Raw genomic sequence first — 7,166 nt, forward strand, 5'->3', positions numbered from 1 at the left:
AGAGAAACCAAACAAAACCAAAGATAGAAATTTCTTTTGTTTTGGTTAGAAAACTTTTTTTTTTTTTTTTTACCTTTTAGACAAAAGTTTTGAGTTGTGACAAGTTCTTGAGGTCTGAGTGATTCAACATTCTGGTCAGGTGTGGCAGAAAAGGACAAAGATCAGACAGTGTGACCAGCACACAGACACTCCTTCAGCCAGTGACTGTTAAAATCCATCTTAAAATGCAGCTTTTTTTTTCCAGCTGACATGATGCCAGAGATGACAAGAAAAAGGCGAAAACGAGCTGCCAAGTGCTGGATGCTGCGTTTCGGTTAAAAGATTAAGCCCAGGTTCGTCACATCTGGCTCATCCATCTGCGAAATTTGTTTGGCTGCTGAGATGTTGATGAAGTCGTTGGTTTGAGTAACCAGAGAACGTCTGGTCATGCTGAGCAATCTTCTGGAGGAAGTTCATTTGCCATGTCTTATTTCCAGAGGTGGACGTATGCTATAGACAAAGAAGACATCTCCATTTCATCGATGGCGATCTCGATGTCAAACGATTTTGAGATGAAATCCTCACATCCATTGTTATCCAGTTCATTCGCCACCGTCATTTGATGTTTCACAAGGCAACATGAACCTTCATGTCTCCAGATTTTGCTTTGTCCTTGTGTAAGGACATGTCAAGCATGTCTGGAGAAACCTCGAAGGCCAGGTTCATCGCATCTGGTTCGTTACACCTGGTTCGTCCATCTGCCAATTTTGTTTGCGTTCAGCTGCAGAGATGTTGAAGTTGTTGGTTTGAGCAGCCAGAGAATATCTGCTTAACGTGAAGAATCTTCTGAGGGAAGTTCGTTTGCCATGTTCTTACTTAGACCTCAGTCTAAGAGCAGAATGGCGTCCGAATCAGGTCCAGTGGTCGACTACTCACATTGGATGGACGCTGGTAAGACAGAGGATGGCCCCTTCCATTTTTGAATCTTATTTTCAGCTGTCCAGAGGTATGCTGCAGAAAAAGATGTCTTCATTTCATCGATGGCAATCTCAATCCCCAACGATTTCAAGATGAAATCCTCACACCCGTTGTTCCCATTGTTATCCTGTTCATTCGCCACCATCTTGTCCTGTTTCACAAGACAACATGAATTTGTATTGTCCTTGTCTAACAGCTGGAAACGTTTCTCCAGACATGTCAAACATCTGGATGTCTGACAACATGATCCCATTCCTCTGAAATGTCCAACTTCACCCAGTCCTTCAGGAAGAGTGGGACAGCATTTCTCAAGCAGCATCGACCATTTCATCAACTCTCAGCGTTGTAAATATATGGCGATGCAAACTATGGAGCCTCTCGTTACTGACGTGAGATTTCTGGGCCGTATAAATTATAATTTCCAACACTCTTGGTCATTTAATGACGTCCACGTTGTAGAGATGCTGTGTTGGAACAATAAATCCTAATCCTCCAATCTTTAAAAAAAAAAAGGAAGACACTTTCCTTCCTCATAAAGCTTTTAGTAATTAGATTTTTGAATCGTGCTGTTTACTGTGTTGCAGTTTGTTTCTCTACTGCCTTTTGTTGACGAGTTGAAGACTCGTGCATCTTTGCCCAAGGACACACCTGTCCTCTCTGGCTCTAAACCAAACTCCACAGGGTTCCTTTAACATCCAGCTTCTTTCTGAGTGAAACAGAGCAAAGCTCCACGTGTCAGTAAGTGGACCTTGAGTTTGTGTTTGTGTTGTACCAGCTGCTGTTTGGAAGGTCATGGACAAGAAACCTTGAAGGTGCACCCTGAGCAAAGTCTATCTGCTGATGAAGACGGTGTAAAAGAACAGAACAGACATGTAAGTCGATACCGTCTTAATAATGAAATGTTTTTTTGAAGAACTGTTTTGTCCACTGAACTGGATATTTTAGAAACTCTGTAGTTTTGACACCACAACCTAAAAGAGAAACAACAGAAACAAACACTTTCTGAACAACCTATAAAAGTCCAACACTGGATGGCAATCAACAATTCTTTTAAAGATCAAGAAGAGGTGAGTGCATCCTAAAAAAAAAAAAAAAACCCAGGTCAGAACAAGACCAACGACCACAACAAACCTAGCACCAAAACTAAAAGTCAGCTGGACCAAACCATTTAATCAATGACTCCAAAGACACCAAACAACAAGCCTAAGAAAATAACATCAATGGAGGAACCTCTATTTGTCAAGATCTGGTTAAAATGGACACAACAACATAGGGACACACCAGAGATAGCGGATAATGTAGAGAATATTTTATTAACTCTGAACCTCAAGCAGGTCCTGGGTGTTTTTGGGGTCCTGCAACTCCTACAATTTTATTATTGCTCTTGTCCATATTGAAGTTTTCATTTGACAGTTTGAGTTTTGTAAATGAAAAATAAGAGTTGACATAACTATTGGGAACCATTTGCACCAACAGTTGAGTGTAATGGTGTAGTTCACACCCCAAAGGGACAACATGTCGTATATTTGTGCTGTTTTGAATATTTGGATGTTTCTGGGTATTTGTTGTGTCCGGTCACATTTTAATCAGTGTGGGTTCATTTTTCACTGCTATGAAAAGTTCTGCACCTCTATGGAAACAGAACAACCATGATGAAGAACTCACAAATGTCCTGTGGGCAGCATGACACAGTTGTAATGCTACTAATCATAAAAATAGGGAAAAAAAATAACTTGTGTTACCAACAACAAATACTGGCTCCTGATATTTTACTGCTGACATGTTTCCTATCCGCTCCGTGTAAACACATCCTGCAGTTCAGCCGAAAACTTTTTTTTTTTTTTTTTTGTCAATTGACTGTTGGTCACAACTGAGTCATTTATAGCTTCACAGTTTTGGAAGTGCAGACTTCTTTTGTTTTTGTTTTTATAGAATTTGTTTCACACAAACATTTTATTTCTTTGAATATTTGAATGCAACATGTCGAATGACGAGATTTTGATCAAATGTGACGATTTCAAGCTTAGATTCGATTTTCTCCTGATGGAAACTGCACAACCCAGCTAAGCAAGCTAAAAATCCAATAACTGATTGTGTTATAGTAGCTTCTGGTGTCAATATATAATTTTCTAAAGATATCACGCTTCTCAAACCTTACTGAAGGTCTTGAAACCTTACTCAAACTAATTAGTGCTTTTTAACTGTGAAGTCTGTTGCAGGACTACTTGAAGAGCTTGTCACAGAAAAGCTGAAGAAGAGTGACTCCACATGGAAACCAGAGGATCTCAGAGGGTGAGCTGTGCTGCTGCAGAGATAAACCTCCGTTATCTCCCCTCACTGCTGCTGCAGAGGTGAGCGGCAGCCGGAACAAGATAAGTCTGCTGGGGAAACGGGCCGGTTCTTCTGTTCTTTTAATAAACACGGCGGTCCGGTGTGGAGGTAATAGACCGCAGACTGTGTTCTGTGCTCAGTGGATTATTCAAACTCCTCGACTTGATCTGCTGAATTATTCATCGGTCAGAATTAGGCCCACCGAGAGCCATCAGGAAGACGCATTAGACAACGGTGTTTTGCATACACACCTCTAATAAAACATGCCGAAGCCTCTGCATTTGTTCTCCGGAAGCATCTGTGCGGTAAAATAAGATGCTGGAGAGCGTTCAGACCAACGCGGCTTCAAATTACAACCATTCTAGTTGAAGTTTTCTCTCCATTAAGGCCAAAAACGAAGCTTCCGACTCCTCAAAGTAGCTTCTTTTTGACGTTCTATAAAAGCAGGAATCTCAGAATGATCCTCCTGATCCAGTTCCTCTGCTTCCCTCAGGTCCTCGCTGGAGATTAACCTGCTGCACGGAGCTGAGGAAGGTCTTCCAGGAGACATCTCGCTCAGTTCCTCGGTGCAAATGAAGTGCGGTTAAGCAGATTTGGAGGCGTGTGATCTCAGGAAGACTTGAAGAGGAACTGTGTGGAGGCTTTGATGTGAAGAAACGGATCAGAGCCGAATCAGACGAGCGGCCCGGAGGGAAGCTCAGAGAAAAGACGGAATATTGAAGTTCTTTCAGAGCAACAGAATGAACTTATTAACCGACACATGGGTCCATGGAATTTACATGTTTTATTCTTTTATGATGAAGCTTGTTTGTGAAGAAACTTGTACTTTATTATGAAGACTTTAGACTCAACATCTTGGCTTGTTAATATCTAGTTTTGTTTATGTTTTGGTACGTTAATATTCAAGTTTTTTTATGCGTTTGTATGTTAATGTTCAGATTTTTATGTTTTGATATAACAAAATCCAGGTTTTTGCTTTTTTATTAGACTAACATGCAGGTTTTAAAGTCTTGGTACAATAATGTCAAGGTTCTTGATGTTTTTTATGCTAATATCCAGGATTTTCATGTATTGTTACATTGCTATCCAGGTTTTTTGATGTTTTTGTATGTTAATATTGAGATTTTTATGGTTTGGTACTTTAATATCGAAGTTTATGGTGTTCTAATCTGGTAATATCCAGGTGTTAAAGTCCTGGGACAAGAATATCAGGGTTCTTCATGCTTTGTTATGCTAATAGCCAGGATTTTCATGTATTGGTACATTTTTATCCAAGTTTTTTTTTTTAATGTTTTATCTTGTTAATGTCTGGGGTTTATGTTTGGTATGTTACTATCCAGGTTGCTTTTTTTATGAAACTAATATCCAGGTTTTAAAGTTTTGGTACAATAACATTAAGGTTCTTGATGTTTTGGTACATTCATATCCAGGTTTTTGATGTTCTAGTATGTTAATATCCAGGTTTTTGCTTTTTTAATAGACTAATATCCAGGTTTTAAAGTCTTAGTACAGTAATATCAAGATTCATGATGCTTTGTTATGCTAATATCCAGGATTTTCATGTATTGGTACACTACTATCTAGGTTTTTTATGCATTTGTACATTTATGTCTAGGTTTTTCATCTGTTGGTACACTTCTATCCAGTGTCATAGTATAGTATGTTGTTCAAAAAATGTTAATTAAAAATGTTGAATAATGAGCTTAAAAGTCTGTATCTCAGGATATTTTTCTCGCTGCATATATTTTACCCACAGTCCCTTATTGTCAAAACACTTCAGTCTGCTGCCATAAATATCCAATATTTTGGGAGAATGTTGTTTGTACATCAAATAATCCTTTTCAATTTGAAAATCCCTTATGTTCTGTTGATCTGAACTACTTCTCTTACCCGTTTTCTAAAATTTCTAAAACACATGTTGGCTGATTTTAATATAATATTAAGAGCACATCACCCGTGATCAGATCAGTCGGTGTGTTTGCTGGAAGCCGGAATGGAAAAATGAATCCTGGCGTCAACAGCAGCCACGGTGGATCCGTGGATTTCGTATTTATTCTGTCCATCTGTCCCGAGCTTCGCTGACACATCGACAATCTGTAAAGCCTTTGCAGAACAGATGACACCGACTGACTCAGCTCACAAACACAGAGGAAAGTTTTCACTTGTCTTCGTCCAGGGAAAAGTTTTTTTCTTTCAGTTTTCAGTGTTCCAGGTTTTTGAGGCTTTGGTGGGTTAGTAGCCAGGTTTTTGACATTTTGATATGTGAATCTGTGGGCTTTCAACTTTTTTTGGCATGTTCATATCCAGGTTTTTGACATTTTGGTGTTCTAATACCCATTTTTTTAAGGTTTTTATATGGCGTTTTTTTGGACAAAATTCATGATGATTTTTTTTCAAAGAAAACCTTACCATAGTGTTTTTCACAGCCTACCTTACATTATTTCATCATATGGCATGTTTCTATGACATCTTGAAAAAATGGCATTTTTTTTCGACATATACCATGGCGTTTTTTTGGACCAAATTAGTGATGATCTTTTTATCAAAGAACACTGCTCTATAGTGTTTTTCACGCCCGACCTTACATTATTTCATTATATGGCATGTTTTTATGCCATCTTGAAAAAGTGGCATTTTTTTTCGACATACTATGGAGTTTTTTTTTGGACGAAATTCATGATGATTTTTTTTTTCAAAGAAAACCTTACCATAGTGTTTTTCACAATGTACTTTACATTATTTAATCATACATGTTTCTATGACATCTTGAAAAAATGGCATTTTTTTTCGACATACTATGGCGTTTTTTTTGGACGAAATTCATGATGATTTTTTTTTTTCAAAGAAAACCTTACCATAGTGTTTTTCACAATGTACTTTACATTATTTCATCATATGGCATGTTTCTATGACATCTTGAAAAAATGCCATTTTTTTCGACATACTATACGATGGCATTTTTTTTGGACAAAATTCATGATGATTTTTTTATCAAAGAAAACTGCTCTATAGGGATTTTCACGGCCTACCTTACATTATTTCATCATATGGCATGTTTTTACGACATGTTGAAAAAATGGCATTTTTTTTCGACAGCATTTTTTTGGATAAAATTCATGATGATTTTTTTTTCAAAGAAAACCTTAACATAGTGTTTTTCACGGCCTACCTTACATTATTTCATCATATGGCATGTTTCTATGACATCTTGAAAAAATGGCATTTTTTTCCGACATACTATACTATGGTGTTTTTTTTTGGACAAAATACATGATGATTTTTTTTCAAAGAAAACTGCTCTATAGTGTTTGTCACAGTCTACATTATTTCATCATATGGCATGTTTCTATGACACCTTGAAAAAATGGCATTTTTTTTCGACATATACCATGGCGTTTTTTTGGACCAAATTAGTGATGATCTTTTTATCAAAGAACACTGCTCTATAGTGTTTTTCACGCCCGACCTTACATTATTTCATCATATGGCATGCTTTTATGACATCTTGAAAAAATGGCATTTTTTTTCGACATACTATGGAGTTTTTTTTTGGACGAAATTCATGATGATTTTTTTTTTCAAAGAAAACCTTACCATAGTGTTTTTCACAATGTACTTTACATTATTTAATCATACATGTTTCTATGACATCTTGAAAAAATGGCATTTTTTTTCGACATACTATGGCGTTTTTTTTGGACAAAATTCATGATGATTTTTTTTTCTAAAGAGAACCTTACCATAGTGTTTTTCACAGTCTACATTATTTCATCATATGGCATGTTTCTATGACATCTTGAAAAAAATGGCATTTTTTTTCGACATATACCATGGCGTTTTTTTGGACCAAATTAGTGATGATCTTTTTATCAAAGAAC

General features: G+C 37.1%; 1 long non-coding RNA gene across 1 annotated transcript; it reads left to right on the plus strand.

Annotated features, from left to right (window-relative positions):
* The first annotated feature begins 61 nt into the window (after positions 1-61).
* Positions 62-5,728, plus strand: LOC127536525 (uncharacterized). Its single transcript, XR_007945552.1, has 3 exons — positions 62-1,829; positions 3,167-3,308; positions 3,782-5,728. It is a non-coding gene; the product is annotated as an uncharacterized LOC127536525 (long non-coding RNA).
* The last annotated feature ends 1,438 nt before the right edge of the window (positions 5,729-7,166 follow it).

Source organism: Acanthochromis polyacanthus, chromosome 12 (assembly GCF_021347895.1).
Source record: "Acanthochromis polyacanthus isolate Apoly-LR-REF ecotype Palm Island chromosome 12, KAUST_Apoly_ChrSc, whole genome shotgun sequence".
Taxonomy (NCBI): Eukaryota; Metazoa; Chordata; class Actinopteri; family Pomacentridae; genus Acanthochromis; species Acanthochromis polyacanthus.